Source organism: Melanerpes formicivorus, unplaced genomic scaffold, assembly GCF_026170545.1.
Source record: "Melanerpes formicivorus ecotype bairdi unplaced genomic scaffold, bMelFor1.0.p_v2 SCAF_1, whole genome shotgun sequence".
Taxonomy (NCBI): Eukaryota; Metazoa; Chordata; class Aves; order Piciformes; family Picidae; genus Melanerpes; species Melanerpes formicivorus.
In genome coordinates this window covers 23,349,701-23,371,301 of record NW_027142353.1, presented here as the reverse complement: position 1 = coordinate 23,371,301, position 21,601 = coordinate 23,349,701, and the positions used below count along the sequence as shown (strand labels likewise).

The 21,601-nt window shown below is 40.0% G+C and overlaps 1 long non-coding RNA gene across 1 annotated transcript in view; it reads right to left on the bottom strand.

The window, feature by feature from the left end:
* Nucleotides 1-18,221, bottom strand: part of LOC137440455 (uncharacterized) — a 167,571-nt gene extending 149,350 nt beyond the window's left edge. Inside the window, exon 1 of the long non-coding RNA XR_010987173.1 lies at nt 18,101-18,221. This is a non-coding gene — a long non-coding RNA (uncharacterized lncRNA). The remainder of the gene's footprint in view (nt 1-18,100) is intronic.
* Nucleotides 18,222-21,601: the final 3,380 nt, after the last annotated feature.

Sequence of the window (21,601 nt, the reverse complement as noted above, 5' to 3'; positions counted from 1 at the left end):
AGAAGTTCTCCCTTTAATATTGCTGGTGTTATAACTTCTAATTACCTTAATAATTAGGGCTGTGTCATTCATGATTGAGGTAACAGTTGCTAACACTAATGGGTATTAGAGGTCTCTCACAAGGCATGTTTTGATGTTCTCATCCAGTTGCTTAGGGCAGGCAAGAGCTGTTTGTCCTTAGAAACATAGTGGTTGCTATGTGGTGGCCTGGGCAGAGGCATCCTTACTAACCACTTTAATACTGCCACCACCCCTGCTGTTTTCACTGAGAAGTGACTATATAAAATGCATTCACCATGCACTACCCTTGAGATGCAAATGTGGCACCTATAGACGAAGTCTGTTGAACTGTAATTGCTGTTGTTGTTATTGCTACAAATAACAGCATAAAATTGAATGTCAAACCTGACAAAATTCAAAGAAATCAATAGGTAACCCTTCCCTACTCCCAATCCCACATATTAGAAATGGTTAAGATTTTCAAAGTTTAAGATGACACATTTGCTTAGATATTTGCTTCATTGTGCATGAGTAATTCAGAAGAGTAACAACTAGGTTAACATCAAATGGAAAGCAATGGGATTTGCAGTTGTTTTGTCCAGAAATAAGGCCAGTATCACCTTTTTGAAGTATGTTTTTTAAAAGATTTCTGGCATGCACTACACTCAAGTCTTTTATGAAGGATAAATAAGAGTTCAAAGATCCCAGCCTGCTTGTTAGAAATACTGCCTTCTGATGTTTGTGTGGTCATGACAGAGTGAACTCAAGATTTATTCTACTGTCTTCCATACCCCAAATTAATCAGGATAATCAAGACTCGTGTAACTGGAGACTTTGGAGAACTATCAAACACAGGTAGATAGGAAAAAAAAGGCAACTTCCTTGGACAGACATTCGCTGAATGGTTTTTAGTCAGTCCTTGAGGACTGAGCACAGAATGAATTCTCATACTTTGCTTCTTGAAGCCTTTATTACACTATATATGACCATGCTGAAAAATCTCAACTTCCTGGGATGGGAGGTCCACTTATTTCCTAGATTTTTTTTTGTTGTTTTCCAGACATAGATTTAACTGATTTCCTGACTCAGGTTAAATTACCGTCAGGTTAATTTACACAAGTAAAAGGACAATTCTGTGATGCTGACAAGAGTGCCCTGGGGATTAAAAAAGATTGATTCATCCTGGTCTTACTGCAAAAACCTCAGGAACTTAACATTTATTAGACTGGACATGAAGGATATACTCATACAGATAAGATACACATGGTAAATTAGCCCTTTAAAGTACAACATTGAAATCGATACACTACACAGACACCATGAAGACACTCCCATTCCTCTTCATCTAAATTAAAATCTAGGTAAAAAACCCACCCTCACGCCCCCCAAAAATCCACAACAAAACAACCCAAAACTCCCAAATAAACCCCAAAAGCCCCTATCAAACCTCCCTAGAAAAAAAACTAAAGATAACAAATCCCAAACTCATGTATCTACTTGAGCAACAAGAGTGAAAATTTCCCTCCCTCACCAGGCAAATGCATAATGCATTCATAGTTGAATCAGATTTAATTTCTCTAGGCTTCCAATATTATTTTGGCAAGTACTCTTGCTCCTTTTGTGTCCCTGTTCAGTGAAAACAAAATAAAGTACAACCTTTATCTGCTTTGACCTGAAAAAGTATTAGATCTACTCCTTCACATACAAATACAATCTCATCAAGGGAAGACTTCCTGTTAGGAGTGATCATACTTCCTGTTCACTACAAGACATAATTCCAGGATTCAAAAATACCTATATTCAAGTCACCTTGAAGAATTTTAGAACAGCAAGTCACTATATGCATGACTATTCACATACATCTATCTGTGTGTTCACATGCAGTGCATGTACATATGGATGCAGAAAACTACACCAAGATCATTTAAGGAGCAAGAGAATCAAATGCAAACAATGCAAGAGAAACAAATGTGAACAGCAAGTAATTCAAAATGCTCTATGCAATATTTACAGAGATGCCAATCCTAGGTGACCAAGATGAACAAAGAATACCTGTACACATATTGTCATAGAGCAATTCTGTGCCAGATTTCCAAGTTAGCCAACAACATGAGATATTTATGGGCCTTTCAGTGTTCATTACTATCACATTAAATGCGTTAAGAAGCTTCTTACATGCATAATCCTATGTCACAGCTATATGTATATTAACGAGGATATGCATGCATCTAACAGCAGTTGACACTTTTGATGCCTGTGTTTTAGTAGAACACTTAATGCAAGCACTTCTGTTAGACTCAGACAAATGAAGAAAGCAACATGGTAACTCCAATTTGGCAGAACACAGGCCCACATCATATGGAAGAAAAAACATCTTTTAGCTCTTGTACTAGGAAAAATTCTATCTTCTTTGTTCACTAGAAGGGGACAAACCCTACCATTCCCTGCAGTAGAGGACAGCATACTGGATCTACCATTCCTCTAACTTCTAGGTTCATCCTCTTTACTCTTCCACTGAGAGCTACTACCATCTAGGGAAAAATCCTACTGCACCAGTTCTGTGCCCTGTGCAGTTGGGCTGGCATCATATACATGATATAGAATTACAGTGCATATGTACATAATCATAAACATGACTGTAAAATGTCTTCCTCAAAAGGAAGAGTAGTTAGACAGAAAGAATTAACTTGTTACCATGGCACAGAACACTGGAGCAGCAAAGAAAAAAAAGTAAGTTACCCATTTTCAACATAAGAAAAACTATTATGTGATTTAGGTAAAAGTTCATGGTTAACCTGGACTGGTTAATTCAATTTTTGATACTGCATTGCACAGCTGGAAAGCAACACAATATATTATGTATATTCTTAAGATTATTCTCCAAATAAAGCACAGGTAAAGGCAAGAAAAAAAAATATGATGAAAAGGAGCCAAATTGAGGCCATCTCTAAACTGTTACTTTAGTTGATCAATAAGGACAGGCTGTATTACACTTAAATTGGATGCCTTCATCTGAATTATCATCTAGGTTTCCTTTATATTCACTGGAGGGGAGCAGATACTTCTAAGCTCACAATTCAGTTCATCCTTGGTATATAGCCCAGAAAGATTGTGGAATCTCCACCCTTGGACATATTCAAAACTTGACTGGATGTTTAAACTCGTTTGGATAGCTCTCATGCTTCAAGTGTGCCTATTTCTGTCTACTGGAAATAAAGGGAAGCTGTGCCTGCCAGCTCTGCCCTGTAGGTGTGCAGACATAACAGACACAACACTACTCAGCATTTCAATGAGAAAAGCTCCCGATGCTGACCTTTTGCCTGCCTGCCCTCAGACATCACCTAGTAGTTGGTACTGCAAAGTCAAGCACTGCCTTTATTTAAGACCGCAAAGCTCCCTAGACGTACTGAGATGTTCCTAGGTCTGGAAATGGTTCACGTAGCTCTTAACTGACCTCTTCAATGATTTGGGAGCAGGAAGGGGTATATTAAAAACTTGTTATGTCTGAAGATATTTTCACAGTAGACACTGCACAATACAACTGCTGAAAACGGTGCAAAGCACAAGAGTTTTAATAATTTTAATTTCAAGAAGACAAGAATGGTGACCGCTTTTTCATGGTGCTTACTCTACAAAGGATAGCATTTTGTCCTGGCTAGTGTGCCAGAAAGAGTCTTGTAGCCTGAATCCCAAGTAGACGTCTAATATATTCTATGGGCGTGGTCTAGTTTTTTTCTTTCAAGGTGTGTGAAACTGTCTCACCCTGAGACTCTACACAAATAAAGATCAGTGTCTCACTTGCGCACTCACAGGTTTTGTTTAGATGTTGAGATGAGTGTTCCACATGGTTCCATACAGTACTGGTGCCCTGAATTCATCCAGGTAGAGGCCTAGCCTGACCATGCAGTGACTTCCAAACAGATGCATGCCTCTCTTTCCTTCCAGTGAAAACCAGGATGTGATGAGAATGATCTACTGATAAAAGCTAAGACAAAGCTCTCAAGATACCTTTTTAACTTCCCCTTTCCAGCAGTAACATTAGTGCCAGAGTCCCACTTTGCCATCTGAGATCAAAAGGAGACATACATAACCTCACATCAAATGTGACACCTTTTCACCAGCCCCAAGGAATGAGATACAGTGAGAAGGTGTGTCCAGATGCACAACCAGAGAAACATCTCCAGGTCTCAAAGTATAGGCTAGGTGAAACTGCTTTTCCTGACTATAATCTCCAGAGGTCCCCTCAAACCCCCTACCATTCTATGATTCTACAGTTCAAGTCCGAATGCTGACATGCTCATTTCCTCTGACATCCCAGGTACAGAAATAAAGCAAATAAACCCAAGATAATCTCCTTCATATTTCAGAAGGATATAACATTTGTGCTTTCTATGAGAAGTAGCCAAAAGTTCACTGAATCTGAACAATTTTCAACCACTAAAATGTTTTACATATGTGGAGGATAAAAGTTCTAAAAAATCCATCAGTGATTTCCTGGAAGAAGCAGGGTTGGATAAAAGCTTCTCGCTAGGAAACTGCCAATTCTGTTTGTCAGAGACAGGCTAAGAAAAATATCTTCACATATATCTTTCTATAAAAGTCCAGCATCATTCCCATCAATGTCACACTCTGTCACTAGAGAGTAAAAAGAGAAAAAACCCAACCTCACTCCAAGCTCTGCTGTGATATTTCCCCAACTTCTAAAAAGGCACAAGCAATAATATGCCCTTCTGATATTAACATTACCACCTTTAATAGTGTTTAAGGTGAAACGACTTCACTCCATTGTCCTCATGCATCAAAAAATCATCACTGGAGTCACTAGAAGGCTGAACATCTGCATGCTTATAAAGAAAAGAGTGATGATTAAGATAAACCCACCCCTTTACTGATCTCAAGCCGCTCTTCCAGATTAAAATAATAACACTAAATAATATCTTAGCATTAAAAAACTCAGACGTTGCTGAGGGTGAGTGAGTTCACAACAAGTTCAAACTGATAGCTACATCCTTCCAACAGACTTTTACTGACAAATCACTACAGGTGCAAGCATATAGATTAGCTTAAACATACTGCTATTTGCTACATGACTTCTCTTTTTCTATTTATGTTGTTCTCTTTGGAACACATATACATTACTCCATCAATAATTTTAAAATCCTTGAAGAATGTTGACATGAATTTGGTACACATATGTTCATGTGCTATGTGAATATGTTCATGTGCTATGTGAAAGAGTTGTAAGAAAACTGCAGTTCTGCAGGTTGGTTTACTCGCTGAGGCTCAGTCACTCATTGCTAAGTAAAGGTCCATTTCTGCCCCTCTCCCTCATGTACTTTACAAAATGCACTTTCCAAAAAAATGAGTAATTGCATTTGAGTCAACCTACATGCACTGGAGTTGAGCGATGTGTAAGCATTTGAAGGATTAGGGCTTAGGTTCTAATTATCCCTATTGCAGCTGCGTGACACATACCCCAATGAGTGTGTTTCTCACCAGTTGTAATTAACGTTTCCTCTTTTGGGGGACTGAAATGGCAAGCATGAGTAGATGCTGGGTAGTGTTGTATCTGTTAGGTCTACACACCTAATAAACCATAATGCATACGGTGTTTCATTCCACTGGTAACAGCACTTCATTGTAAAACCTAGGTATATATTGTAGATGTGGCATTTCAGGACATAGTTCAATGGCCAAGATTGTGTTACATTGACAGTTCGACTTGATGATCTTGGAGGTCTTTTCTGACCAAAAATGTTCCATGATTCTGTGATTCTATGATAATTATTGTCAATGGAGATTCACTATATGACCCAGTGATCATGCAGTACATGCCACTGACCTTTATGAAACAGCCTGGGGTTTTACATTAAAAAACTGGGTGACTTCATAAGATGCAAACACACATATATATATAAGTGTATATTTATTTATATGTGTGGAGCAGGTTCTACAACATGTCACTGGAACAAAATCAGCAATTTTTTTTGGGTGGTTTTTTTTTGGCTAGTATTATTCAGAACATTGCAGTACATAGTCTAGGAGTCTCTGCTTACCTTAGAAGATACTGTTAAGAATTTAAGGCTGCATGGAATTGTTATGTGGGCATTTTATTAGTTGTTAATTGCACAGAATTATTTTTGATACAGTATCCCATGGAACATGAATGCATGTGATCTTTTAAAAGAGTAGCAATGGACAAATTCAATTACCACTGGTAACTCCAACATTGTTATTGAATGAAATGCCAAAGAATATGTATAATTTTGGTAATTGTTCAGTAGGAGAAAGCTTTTTTTCAACAAGAATACATTTTAGTGATTCAATACCATTCTTTTTGGATTTTATTGGCATATTCCTTTTATTTATTATTTTAGTCCTTTTTTTTTTTTTTTTTTTTTTTTTTATTTTTTCCCCCCATAAGGGAAATAAGAATTCCAGAGTCTTATTTAGGCTCTACCAGCATTTGAAGGTTTGTTGCAAAAGTCTTTGCTAAATAATTTAGAGCTCAGGATTGCTTTCAGTGTACAGTAACCTGTAATACCGTCCTAATGTTGCTGATGCCTTGTGGGCATAAGAGGACTCCTTCACTCTCAGTCTCCAACTAACATACACAGCACCATTACTGGCTCGGTTCAAGAACAGAATGCTCAACACAGAGAAAAGAAAGACAGAGTATCTTGACATATACTATACTGATGCATCCTAAAAGTGCCAGTATAACACATACCCTGTTTGAATTAAAAGAAATTACTTTTTTCCCCACCAAATAATTCCTACCAAAACCGCTTAAAAAAAAGTCAATATCTTATTTTGTTTACCACTAGACCCTGCTATAGCCCCATGTATAAATCATATCTGAAGAAGTGAACACCAGGTATACTATTGTAATTTTTTGTCACAAGATACTGAGATAAATCAACTAAGTCAATATCTTGTTCATTCCAACTTGTAAACACACAAACCCTTGTTGCTATACTACTAGTGGAAATTTAGATCCAAGTAAGAGGCTGAATTTGTTGTCTGATAAATAGCGGCAGTATGTCTGAAGAGGTATCACACAACTACTAGAAATCATCAACACTTAGCATTCTTTCCTCATGTGAGAGACTAAAAGTTTGTCTCTTCTGATGTGACTCAACAAAGATAAAATCACTTGCTGCTTGCCCAGACAATGTGTTGGGCAGAGCCACAGGAAGGAAGGTGCAAAGATCATGTAGGAATCCTGTCTACCAATCCTGGATGCAAATCACCTTGTGATTGCATCATGATAACACTGGTCTGCAGCTGGCCTACAACAATGGCCCAAGGACCCAGCCCCCACGCCTTCAGGACAAGATAATCTCCACCCATCAAGTACCCTGGAAAGGGTGAGACAATGGATTCACCACCTGTTTTCCTGATGTGTAATGAGTGTGGGGGCATGTAGGTGGAGAAGGAGGAGGTGGAGGCCTTCCCCCTCCATTCAGACCTCTGCCCAAACACACAGGAATGCACAGAAAGATTTCCTGGGGAACGATACCTGGATATTCACCTAAGGATGATTTCCTGGCCCCTGAATTCCTGAGGGACAATACTTGGACACATACCTAAGGACTAAAAACTGTATAAAAGACTTAAGCCACTACTGGCTTGGCAGGAAAAAAAAAAGGCAGAAGAAAAACGGAGATGAAGGAAAACACAGAAGAACCATGCTGCTGAAAAAGAAAAGCCCGGGACAATGCTGCTCCAGAGAAAAGAGGCTGTGGAGTCTGGAAGAAGCAGACTGAACCCTCTCTCCGTGTCCTAAGTTCCACCTACTGCAACTCACGGAGCTGAAGAGGCTGCCCAGAGGACCACATCTCTTCTCCAGCCAAAGCCTCAGCACCATTTCTCTACAAACCCAACATCTCCTGCAGCACCTTTCCTCCACAGACTCAAACTGTCTTGGGGGGCGTGTGAGGGGTGTGGTAATATAATTCCTTTCCTCTTCTCTCTCTCCATTTTCTCCCTCTCCCCTTCTTATTTCCACGTTATTTATGTAATAAATAGTCTAGCTGTTGATATTTTGGCCTCATTTGTGCCTCTAATTTCACAACATGGGAATATTCAAAATTCAAAAAGTCTTTTTCCCTCTCCAGACCGAGACACCTCAAAAAAAGCATCTCCTAAAGTTATAAAGATCCTTAAAAAAAAATATTTCTTTTTTTCTGCTTAAGACTGTATTCTACATGCTTGTTGAGACAAGCCTGGGAATCACAAGCTCCTACCAACTAGATAAGGTGATGGTCATCCAGTTGAATGGAAACCTGATGCAGAGGGTAAAGATAAAGTTTTGGCGCGTGCCTTGTCCTCCAGGTTGGAGTCAGGACATGGCCAGCAAGCAGATGAAACTCAAGAACCTGAGAACACCTCAGTCTGATAATAAAACTTTCAGGGGAAGTTCAGGCTGGAGGTCAGGAGGAAGTTTTACACGGAGAGAGTGATTGCCCATTGGAATGGGCTGCCTGGGGAGGTGGTGGAGTCGCCGTCACTGGAGGTGTTCAGGAGGAGACTTGACAGGGTGCTTGGTTACATGGGTTAGTTGATTGGGTGGTGTTGGGTGATAGGTTGGACGCGATGATCTTGAAGGTCTCTTCCAACCTGGTTTATTCTATTCTATTCTATTCTATTCTAAAAACATGGCCAAATACATTGTAAGGTGTAATAGCCTTTGCTTGTACCATCTAAGCAGGATTCAGGTCTGGTCTCAGTCGAAAGTCTTAGCAGAGCTCCTCAGACTTTTTGGTTTTCTTCTTTGCAGTGAACAGCGATAGCTACTGAAGCAGTTCCCTTCATTACAGATGCACCAAGATGCCCCAAGAGATGCTAAATCCAACACTTTCCCTTCCTAGAGAAGCAGCAGATGCTCCAGTGACTAAATTTTCCTGTTTTGTTGACTTACATGAAGATGACTGGGTTATGATGATATAATAGAATGCAATATGGTTAAGAATCAAGTGATGACATTTGGATTCATATTTCTTTCCTCCTATTTGCCATACACCAGGTGTAGTGTTTCCTGATTTTTATAATTTTAAAAATAGCCTTTTTGTCCCTTTTTCCTTTCCCTACATACCTTCCCACCTCTATTATTTTATTCTCCCACTGACTTATTCCAACAAACCTCTGCATTTCTACTATATGTGTTCTATATAGTCCTGAACACATGCATCTCTATTCATCATGTTGATCACTATTCTCGCCATTTCACAGAATGTTGGGGGTTGGAGGAACCCAAAGGATCTAGTCCAAGCCCCCTGCCAGAGCAGGCTCACCTACAGTGGGTCATACAGGAACATGTCCAGGTGGGTTTTGAATGCCTCCAGAAAATGAGATTCCACAACTTCTCTGGGCAGCCTCACAGTGAAAAAGTTCAATATGAGCTACTTTAAAAGATAATAACAATAACTAAAATATCTTAAAAATATGCCACAGAAAAACTTTTGACTATTACCTTCATATTTTGAAAACTGCCAGCATGCTCCATTTTTTAAAACCACAAAAATGTTCCAATCAGTAGGTGTGCCCAAACGATCATATTTGTCAATACAAGTTTTTAAAAGTTTGTAATAAAAATGTGATTTTAATTGCAAACTTTTGAAAATTGTAAATCTGGGGAAAATCTTTAGCCATACTAATGTAAAGAGTACTTAATGAAATGAAGTATTCACATGCTATGTTAAAACCAATTCATTTAGTCTCAGAACAGGCTTATGGAACTGAGATTGTTTAAATGGTGGGACTTGAAGACATTAGACACTTTCCAAATGGAGATCTACAGGTTCACAGGTGCTTGCATTGGATCACTGGATAAAGACTATGGATGCTATCATACCTTTTATGGTGGTAGGCATGAACAGGTTTTTTTCTGGAATAGGATTTTGTTGCTATGCATAGGCACAGGTATATTAACAGGAGTATCTTTTCTTTAATAAAGTACATTTTGGGGAATTGGTTTATGAACAATAGCTAATATAAGCAGCAACTACACTCAGGTCAGCAACAGAACTCACTAGAACACCTATCCCAGCAGACTCATTCAAGTGTTGGTAAGATCTCTAAACAAAGTCATATTTCAGAATTGTCATCTAGGCTAAGTGGAAAAGAAAAGCTAGAGACTGGAATAAAAACTAACTCTCCTGGCTTTTAGTGGTATTTCTTAATCAGGGTGTTGTGTTACAGCAGATCTTTGTGCTAGCACATAAACACTCGTCATGTACCCTGTTACATTTAGCAACAGAATCAGCTACTGCAAATGAGAAACACTGTCTTAACCCTCCTGTCTGCTTCCTATATAGCACACAAGAAGGCAGCAGGGAAGAGAAGTGTCACCCCCATACTGTTCTGCAAGTAGAAAAAATCATGGCAGACAACAGAAAAAATACATTTTTACACTGAGGTGGAGAGATGGAGCAGAGAAAATGAATGTAACAGAACTTATGACTTCTAAGAACGTTGTTTTTCACAAGAAGAAAGTCTATCTGTAGGGGTACAATACACTGTGGAGAAGCTGATAATTAGGCAATGATCTTGAAAGAAAAAACTGAAAACATCTTCATGCGTTCTTTGAATGTAAACTGGTACCTAACAGAAAGCAGGCAAGGAAGTGTTAGCAGTAATTTTATAAAATTTCAGCCCCTTAAAGCAAGTTTTTATATTCTCTGTGCCCACTTTAAGGTGCACACATGTCAAAATGTGCCTGAAGGCAAAGACATTTTATGTTATCAATTCTGTGACATGGAATATCAATTCTGTGACATGGAATATCAATTCTGTGACATGGAATATCAATTCAGTGCCATGACAAGGGACCAAAGGCCAAGTCTGTGAGACCTTTCTGAAATCAGTTTTATAAAAATTAGTAAACTAATGGACTACTAGGTTAAGAAACGGACACTAAAGCTGTATGATAAAGATCCTGACTCTACTGTAAGATGGTATTGCATGGATTAATTTCCACAGCATTGCAGCTTCTCACAATGCCTTTCCATAAAGACATTGGTACTTTCAAATATGGAAAAGGTTGCACACTTTTTGAAGGAGAAAAACATCTATTGACATCAGCAGCACCAGTCCTACCTCTCCTGTAGCTTGAAAGAGGAAGGGCATTGCTAAGAGGATGGAAGAATGCTGCAGGGAGAGCAAGGCTTAACTAACTCAGTTGGAGGAGGTACAAAAAAGTGTCTTTATTTTTAGCTATGCTTCTGGAAATGTGGACAAGCAATGAAATTCTGAATCCTAACACATGAGCACAATGCTTGTCATTTGGTCAAAAGGTTTCATCAGTGAGCAACCTCTCATTTTCTGTCTTTTATCAGACACCTACATTAACACAGTAGTGAGCCAGTATTATTTTTCACTTAACAATACGTACTCAAATGGTCACAAATAAGAAGGGCTATCACATTTGGTACAAAAAAAAAAAAAAAAAAAAAAAGTCTAAAGGGGCAAAATGCAATCTACAGCAGCAGTAGAATATAAACTGCACAGTAGATGTGACTTTTAACTACAGAGCTGTAGTCATGTAAATTGCAATGCTACCATCTATAACTCATATTCACTCCTTTCTTTGTGTGTGATTGTATTAAATTTTCTCTCTCCATTTAGTTGTTTGGTCAGCTTCACAGTGCACTAATTGTTTGTACTTTAAAAAGACAGACCATCATGAGACCATTATAGCCAGCTTCATGCTAAGGCCTTATGCTTCTAGGTTAATTACTATCACTACTACTGCACTTTAACAGTAACACAAAGGGCAATAAACATCTCTCTGTATTTTTAATTCTAGTGTGATATGTATCTATTTAAACAATGACTCTAACACACTCCAGTACTTTCTAACTTGAGTAGTGCGGTCTAAGGAATCTGGCTCAGATAACTTTGATTCTGTTTGTGTTTCTATCAAACATGCATACTCAGTCTGAGTGTTACGACAGGTTTGGAACATAAGTGAAAAAATAGTATTTACTGATTTAGCAAGCAACATTGTCTTCTCTCTGATCAATGGAGTTTCGCATTTTAGGAATTCAAGAGAAACACCTGGTTTTGCCAAGACGAGAAGTTGGATTTAAATCCAAGCATTAAATCCATCAAGAAAACGATGACACCAGTCCAACTGCCCTGTAATGATGGTGGGTGTTGTCTGCCAGCAACAGATATTGGAAGGCAACCTGCCACTCTGTCCTGCATGATTAGTAACATGTAAGAACTGGGTCCATAAAGCTTGCAAAAATTTTATCTTTTTTTCCCCCCCAAATTCTCTGATACAAATTAATCTTTTGTCAACAGTCTGAAACAGCCCTTTGAGAACCTCTCCACAGTCTCCTTTGTACATTTTCTCTGCATTTTATAAAGACTAGTCTTAAAAAGAAGACAGTAAAATTTGAAACAGCTAGATTTTTTCTTCATTGTCAGTAAAAGGGTACAAGCACTGCCTCATATTTTTCAGTTACTCTATAAATAATGTCTCACTGCATTTTCTTTAAGAGTACTATAAAAACATCTAGCTTTAGTATCTTAATGTACACAGCACATTTTGCCAAAAGATAAGGGAAGTTCATCCTAATGCCCCTATCTTTGCATTTTTAAATGACTCAGGTAAATCACTGTAACAAATATTTGGGGGTTAGAAGTGCACACAAATTACCAGTAACATTTCCCCTTTGATTGCCATCATTATGAATAACAAACACTGTCACAGCAGAAAGAAAGCAAGATTACTTGATACCATATAAAAATGTCACAAAAACATACATGTGAATGAAAGCTTTGAGAAACTGCTATCTTTTTAATAGGAAATATAGCTCACTTGAATGAATATGCAATATTCTCTGAGGGTTTGAATTAAACACAGACCTTAATAATTACTCTAATTACTTCTGTTGTGATTCTACCTTTGAGTCTACATGAAACAAACATCTAACAATTAGTTACACTTTCATTTAATCAACTGGTTTGGAATAAATGGCTGTTAGTATTTCTTTTAACGAACTTGTTCTTTTAGAAAGACCAAAGATAAAGTTGTTCATTTCATTTTAACATTCAACATGTCATTAGTTTGGACTAACATATTTATTTCCTTTCTTTATTTTATTTTTTTCTCAGCAACAGAAGTTCTCTACCTCGACACAGAAGAAATGCAACAAAAGCTACAACAGAAGGTAGAACACATTATTTGGTAAAACATCTCAAATACAGTCTGGACAAACCACCTCTGAGGGAAAAAACATACATTGCATTTCAGCTTCCAAGCCCAATTTAGTCTTCAGTTTCTCAACTGAGCCTGTCAATTAGGGTGTCAATTAGGCCTTGATCCAGCAGAGCACCGAAGCATGTGTGTAATCCAAGCATGTGAATAACCCTGTTGCTCACTGCAAATCAGGATGATGGTGATGTGGGACAAATGAACAGAGCCACCAGTTCATTCTCACAAACAGCAATTACACCACACTTTAAAGTATTTTCTCGATGAAGCAACATACTGGAAAATTGTCACATTTTTCATCTCTGCTGCTTTTGGAGCCAGTATAAAACAGGGTTGCTGTTCATCTTTTTTTTTTTTTTTTTTTTCATTTGCAGAAAGAACCTACACCATCTCTCTTCTAAAACTGAATGTCATCTCTCTTTGCAAAGCTACACAGCAATAAAATAGTTTCTTATGTATAATGCAAGCATTGTATTTTCTGTGTTTGACTTTTCAGTAGACTCAACAGTATTGAGACTGATGCTACTCCTAGATTTGTAAACTAGAGTTGATTCGCTGTTTTGTGCCTGAGCATTCTCTCTCTTTTTGCAAAGCACTGAGGTCTCCCGATTATAGAAGTTTTCCTCTAGAAAAACTTTTTGCTGTTGTTGTTTAGGCATACATACTGTGGCTCTTGAGGCAAGTCAATAGTCATAACAAATTGATGTATATTCCTCTCCAGGAAATATCATGGCAGTAGTACTGATGTATATTTTTCTTCCTGAGTCTCATCCTGAGCCTGAGATACCAATACTCTGACAATTTTTTCTACCTTAACTGTAGAGCAAGTGATGCAACAAGGAATACAAAACTAGGCTCAGGATTTTGCCACACTCATTTATTAAATGCTTCCATGCTAGGTAATACCACTCACAAAGGGAAAGGATCTGGTAAGAGCCTAATCTTGCTCCCACTGGAGTTTGCAGCAAAACTTATGTGGAAACAGAATGAAACCTAAATTTGACACCGATATTAAAACTGATGGACTCCTTTCTATAACCTGTCAAGTCAGTGATAGATTGTTTGTACCTTTGATTGTTACAGGGAAATTACCAGATCAGAATTCTGAATCCCTATAATAGATGAACTTTTAAAAATTTAACTCTTGCTTCTCAAACACTATGCCACGTGTTTTGTCAGGATAGTATAATACAAAAGGTTGTGATGTATACATTAAGATTTAAGTGCACTCTCTCTGGAAGTGACATGAAATGTGCAGCCTTTCCAGCAATTTTTACACAAGAAAATTATCTCATTATTTCTGTCTCAAGATTCAGCCTGGGAAGTATCTGAACACCAATATTTTTTACCCTCTGAAAACTGATGAATCCCAAACATTTTTGCATGTTTCTACTCAGGGAAAAAAAAAAAAAAAAAAAAAAAAAAAAAAAAAAGAGTTTAAATAAAAAGGCTGGCATTGGCAAAAATTCTTCCATCCAATGTATCAGCATGTTTACTTAACCACACATGGCCGGAGTTCACCCAAACATCTTCCCCAAGATTCCTGGGGGAAACAGCAGAAGAAAACACATGGTGCAAGAGACACACAATCTATCCCAAGAGAAACCCACTATGCCAGAAAACAATTTGAAATGTGAACAGGGCTACAACAGTTAAATTTCAAAGGTGCTGAGAAAGTGCTTGGATGCTATGAGCAAAAAGTGTGGTTCCAGAGTATAATCCTAGTGATACACTATGTTCTTTGCAAAAGGTTGTGAGGCCTTGGCCTAATAAGCATAATCTCATTACACTGCAAATAAAAGTTTCCTATTTATCTCCAGATTTCAAATGAATCTAATAAGGCTTATGATACAGTCACCCAATACCCTAATCATATTTCTGCCTATCTAAAAGCAATCAGTAATTGTGTTATAGCAGAACGTGCTGACAATACCTCTGACACAGAAAGGAGAATGAGAGCCCAGCTGTACTAATTAAATTAAATGCTAGGCTGATGGAATACATTTGCTGAAGCTTGGAGAGTATGGGTGCAGAATTAATAAGCATTACAGCTTAGAGCAGGAGATGATATCATAATGGATGCAAGGTTTTGATGTGGAGAGCCTCATTCAGATTCAATGTACCATAATGTACGGATGTGACAGCTGCTTAGAGAGGTGCAGAACCTTGAACAAAGTGCACAGGAACTTTCTCTCCCCCCTCTTCCCATCCCCTCCCTCCCCCCCCCTCCCCCCCCCAACTCCCCGTCTTTTTTTATCACTCCCTAAGGAACTGTATTTTAATATCATCCATCAGCTCACAAAATACTGTGCTGGGGCCACAGTTTACTATTTATTAAGATGCCACTGAATTGCACAGTGACTTCTTCCCCAGCCCCCCCATCTTCTCCTCTCTGCCCTTTTAAATTCACCAGCCCTGTAAATCAGAGTAACGCTCTTTGAAAAAACAATCTGTAACACAGTATGCACATGGGTAACCATGTTTTCGCCTCTCTTTACTCATATTTTTAACGCCAGAAATCCCGAGCGACAGGGAGCTCCTGCAAGTGTAACCGAGAGAGAAGACAAACCAAACGCTGGCTGCCACTGTCACCACGGCCAAGCTACTATAGAAAGAGTTGGAAGGTTTGTGAAAGAGCAAGAACCACTTAAGGCGACCCAGACCCCTGCGCTTCCCCCCGGCCCTGCCGCCGTGATGCTCTCCCTGCCCGGCTGGGCCAAATCAGCCCACGACAGCACAGCACAACCTCCCGCTCATAAATGGCTATCGGAGAGCGGCAGGGCTGGGGTTGCTGTATCAGCCCCGCCGGCCAGACCTCATTACCATGAGAATTTTGACAGGATATTAAATTTCCTAATCCTGAACTTTCCGGACTGACCCTTCACTCGCGAGCAGACAATACTGGTGCCTGCTGGCATAGCCCCTACGCCTGCCCTCAGCATATTTTACACCCCGGCTAACCCCCTGGCAGCGCCCCCGGCACACGCACCGCCCACCCAGGGACACCCCCGCCCTGGGGGATCGCTCGGCGGTTGGTTTCCGGAAGGCCACCGCCCCTCCCCGCCCGGCCGTTCCTTTCTGAAGCGGCTTTCCGCGCTCCCCGCCGCCCCCGTCCGGGCAGCCGGGCTTCGCTGCCCGTTTCCTCTCGCCCTGCCGAGGGTGCTGGGCTGCGTTTGGCAAGTTGAAGTGGGGGCAGCGGGCGCGGGCGGACTGCTCGCTCTCCGGAGCCTGGCTTGAGGGGCTGCCCGCGCCGCTTCTGGGGCGCCTAGATCCCGCTCCCCCCAACCCGCCCCGGGCCAGCTCTTCCCGCCGCCGGTCCCTCTTCTCCCCAAAAAGGCCTCTCCTGAAAACACAGTGGCTATTAAGTTGCTGAAAACAGCAGATTTCCACTGATACTATACAGATAAAGCTGACCATTAAATCGCAATTTAACATCCCCAGGCAGCAGTGGCTGCTGACAACCTCTAAAGCTTGTAATCCTATTTAACCCCCTCCTGTCATGAGCAGGCTCACCCATTTAGAATAATGCAGACCAAATTAAACTTGACACGGCAACAAGAGAAATAAAAACCGCTTTAGCTTAAAAGTCATGCCACAGTGGGTAACCCTGACCTTCTGCTTCCCTACTCTTTTCTCCAGGGAGCCCCCCCAGATGTTGGCGTTGACAGAGACGAGAGTGGGGTTGGCCCTGGGGACAAATTAAAGGGAATTTTGCTAAACAATGTAAGGAAATTTCAGCTGAGGATTTTTTTTCTCATTAATATTTTTTTTTTTTTTTAAGTTTAGTAATAAAAGATGAACCCCAATTGCTCCCCGCCAGCTGCTCCCCTGGCACCACTGCTCCCTGCCTGTGCAGCCTTAGGGGTGTCCCTGTCAGAGGGGCTGCAGCGTGTACCTTGGAGAGACGGCTCAGGCATTCAAAGCCCACAGCTGGCATATAGCAGCAATTTCAGGAGGAAGCTGACCACTTCTAAGGTCTCCTAAAACAAACACAAACCCGCAAAAATCTACAATCACCATTCCCGCCCTAGCTCAGGCTCCTGCCCATAGAACATCTGCTTTGTTAGGAGAGGAGGGGAAAGGCACGGCAGGGTGAAACTGGTCCAGTGTTATTCACACTGCTAGCCCAGGAGTGCAGGAGGATCTTTCAGACCTAATCCAGGCAATGTTGCACTCATTCTTCTGATCTTGTTTGGGAAGATAACATCGCTCATCTGACAGTATTTTCAAGAATGCTGGACTATATGGACAAGCCTTTATAAACAGTGTACATCCCCACCACCGCACCAGCACTTGCAAATGTGGAAGATGGTCTTTCACACCAAATTTACATACAACCAGATCACCACAAATTTCTCTCCTGTTCTCCCTTCTGTTTACTGCCAGCTGAAAGAAAGACCCAAAAGTAAGAAAGCACTTTGACACAGGTAATGGCCACATTGCCACTCTCTGATTAGTTTCTTCTTTCTGTCATTGTGACAGATGCAGTGGGAATATGAGTTGATAGCCAAATCATGATGTTTTTCTGTCTACCCGTATATATAAATATACACCTGTAAGCAGCCAGACCTGCCCTTGCCATCCAACACAATTTTCTCAACTCGCCTCCATGCACCCTTACTTCTTTACGCTGAACAGCATGCGAATAAGACACCTTACAAAACAAAGCTCTGCCTGAACAGGAGAGGCAAACTCCTGCATCGAGTTGAAAGTTTGCTGCAGAAGTTTGCAAGCTTCTTGCAGTGAGCCACAGACCCTGTCTGCACCGTACCACTCTGCCCGTAACTCACCAAGTCACTCTCCAAGAGGCCCCACAGCAGGAATGAACTTGCGGCGTTTTAAAATAGTGGAGCACTAAAAGAGCAGGCTCATTACCTGGACACATGGCTTCTCATTACTCCATTGCTTCAGATGCCAGATCCCTTGGTGCTGCAGATCGGCTCAAAAATTTGGAAGTACTCCTTTCTTTTTTCCCCCTTTCCCTCTTTCTTTCTTTCATGTATTCTTAAAAAAAAAAAAAAAAAGAAAAAAAGAAGAAGAAAAAAAAAAAAGATATTTGACCAAAGTTAGCTTCAATTTGTTAAGAATAAAACCAGCATAAATGTTTATTTCAACTTCCTAGTGCTGCAGTGTACCGAAGCCCAGCCCGCCCAAGCCTCTTTAGCAATGGAGTGGTTTATTTAATTTGTCAGTATAATAGAAGCAGCTGAGTGAGAGACAGAGAATGCAGTGTGGTATAAAAGAAACAAAGGCTAAAAGTACCACTATTTTGATTCCCTTTTTAAAATTACTTCCAAAGTGTGGTATCTATTGTGAAGAATAATGCTGAACAAAGCACAGTGTCTTGGCAATATTCACAGAGCTCATTCACAGAGCCAGTTCTGTCTGTACATTCAGAGGTAGAATACACTTATAAATGATGCATTGGAAGGACTATAGTTCCTATTGTATTCCCAGTGTAAACAAAAAGACAGACAGAAGCTGAATGGCATATGGGCAGCGGGGCCACACTTTATTCAACCATTCCAGCACCATTGTGAAGGTAAAATGCAGTGGGACTTCTCTCCCTCTCTAACTTCAGTGAATGAATTTTGGGTTAGGCTAACAATTACAAAACCAAAAACAAAACCCCACATATATAAATAATTTAAAAAGCCCTGACAACACACAGATCTGGGGGTAACTTTGTATACTTTTATAGAATAGTGATCTTTGAAGCAATCCACAACAGGGGAAGGCTGTATAGTTTTGGAGGTCATTCCCAATGGGACTAAGGAGCCTCTGGAGAAGACTGTCTGAAAGAGGGTCTGTGTGGTGGCCATGCAGTCTGGTGCTTGATGCATAAATGGTCTAAAAGAGTAGCTGCAAAAGCTGGGAAGGCAGGTTGAAGTGGTCTCCTGACCTACTTGAACAAAGATATGCTATTGGATGGGGCAATCTTTGCATGGATTGTGTCTCCCCCTCTTTTCCTACCATTGCTCCCCATTTGCTATCTTGTATAGACTATCTGAACCTGAAAATAGAGATGACAACTTTGCCAAATGATCAGAGATATCCTTAACTAAGTCAGGTGATGTCCCTGCTGAACAGTTTATGGTCAGAGAAAGCATCTTCACCATGTTTGAGGGGGAGGGAAAGCCACTCATGTGGAGCAAAGATTAAAGCTAGATGTGTCCTTTCTGCCCGTGGTGTGTTAGCTGATGCCAGGAAGTTTTATGATCACTAGCTCCTCTCCCTCCTTCTATATTTTCTCTTCTCACAAAAAGGCTCATGTGCTGAAACTCTGGAATCAGACTTTCTGATTCATGTGGGCATGCCTGTGTCTGTGTGATACAGCATTTCTGCTGCACATCACACTCCTTGGTCTCATTTGGAGGGATTTGTGTGGACCAGTTTGCCTTCCCCCCCCCCGCTGTCCCCTTTTTTTTCCCCGTTTTTTATTTCTTTCTCTTTTTTTCCCTTTTGGTCCTGTTGTGTTTACTCCTTGCTTACCATGGATGATCATTGACTGAATTCCAGCAACCAGATTTGGATTTGTGTGCTCAGATTTGTCTGATGGCTCTTTTGTGCTCACTACAGCCAGAGCCAGGCAGGATTTCACACCTGTTTGAAATCACTGGAGAATGCTGTCCTTTGGGAGCCAAAGGGGATGTTCCAGTTGGTATTGAAGCTGTCTAGAAATAAGCCTGCCTGACCTCTTCTGGTACTAAAAAGCCTGGCAGAATGTGCTTTGTTCTGATGTGATGGAGATTTTGCAAGTTTCTGCCTTAGATATATCACGTTTTATCAAGATCTAAAATGAATATAAATACAAGAAAGCTCCAGATGAGGATTACTCAGCTTGATCCCTAAAGCTGAGTGCCAGCTTCTTTTTATGAGTATTTATAGCCCTTAATTAGAATTTAATCTGGAAACACTATGTCCCTGAGTTGTTTGATTCCATTGACAAGAAAATAGTACTTGGATTAAAGTATGCTTGGTGTTTCCAGGGGAAAAAAAATACCCTGTGTTCCCTATGAGCTGCTGCCTCCCAGAACTGATGCCAAGAAACCCAAAATATTTCAGTTACTGTGCTTAGATGCCAGCATTGATTAATGTTTGTGTCTTCCCACTAGGTTTTTCTCCACAGGAATCAAGTCTGCAGAGAGGGCAGTCAGAAGAGGATATGCAGGTGCAGTAGTATTATGGACTGAGCTTGATAGAAATTCCATCAAGGACATCATGAACTGCCTCAGACACCACTGGGCACTGGGCAGAGCTCTAGTTGGAGTATCTAGTGTCATCACATGTGGCTAAAGAACGAGGAAAAGCACAAAGGCTGTGCTGACAAAATGAACAAGCAAGTAACTAAGACAACACATTTTGCCTATTACAAACCTATTTTAAATGGTAGTCAACCAAACATAGCCATGACATGAATGTGGAGATTCATAATTTTTTGATTGTTCTTTGCTCTGTGACTCAGGTAGGCACACACATTTTAATTCTTGAGGCATGATTAAAGATGTACAGATGCCAGTTGGAGAGCACTAACCAAATGCTAAAAAGTTATTGCTGAAGGCACAGGAATAGGCATGTCTGTAGAGATTCATAGAGTTGGACACATAATACAGACTTGCCAGATCTTTATCACAATCAGTGGTGAAAAACTGAGTTTCAAAATGAGACCGCGTTTGCCAGTATTTTCCCAATCAGTAAGAATCCTTCATCCTTAAGTATTGCAGAAAAGGCTGCTGGATCTTCACATGGAAGGCACCTCCACACATCTCTGTACATTGTAAGGAGTTGTGTGAGCTCAGTGTGTATAAAATATATGTTGGTTTTAGTTGGCATATCAGTATAGATTAGTTCTGTGGCTATACCACAAAATTAAAAAAGTAATCCATTTTTCATGTCACTCATGAGTACGAGATTCCAATGCAACTATGGTTATCACCACTATAATTTAAGTATTAGAAATAAAGGTAAAATAGACTCACAATATCTAAAAAGTCTCAGTGGGGTACAAGATATTTGTTATGCAGGAAAGAAGAATGAATATTTGTGGTTTTTTTTCTTTACATGTAGGGAGCATCAAAGATTCGTATTAAGGTTATTGGGAGTTATCTGATAACATAATGTGAGGTATTTGATAACATATTGGAGCCCAATACAGGGAAAAAAGCGCCTCCTCAGCTACTACACCACTACTATTCAGTGTGTGCTGAAAGAAAAGATTCTTTTCTTGATTTTGCAGCAAAGAGATTCTTCTAAAGGTGAGCAAACACCTATAGCAGGAGATTTTTTTTTTAAGGAATTAAAAATTGTACCAACAACAAGCAGTAGAATAGAATAGAATAGAATAGAATAGAATAGAATAGAATAGAATAGAATAGA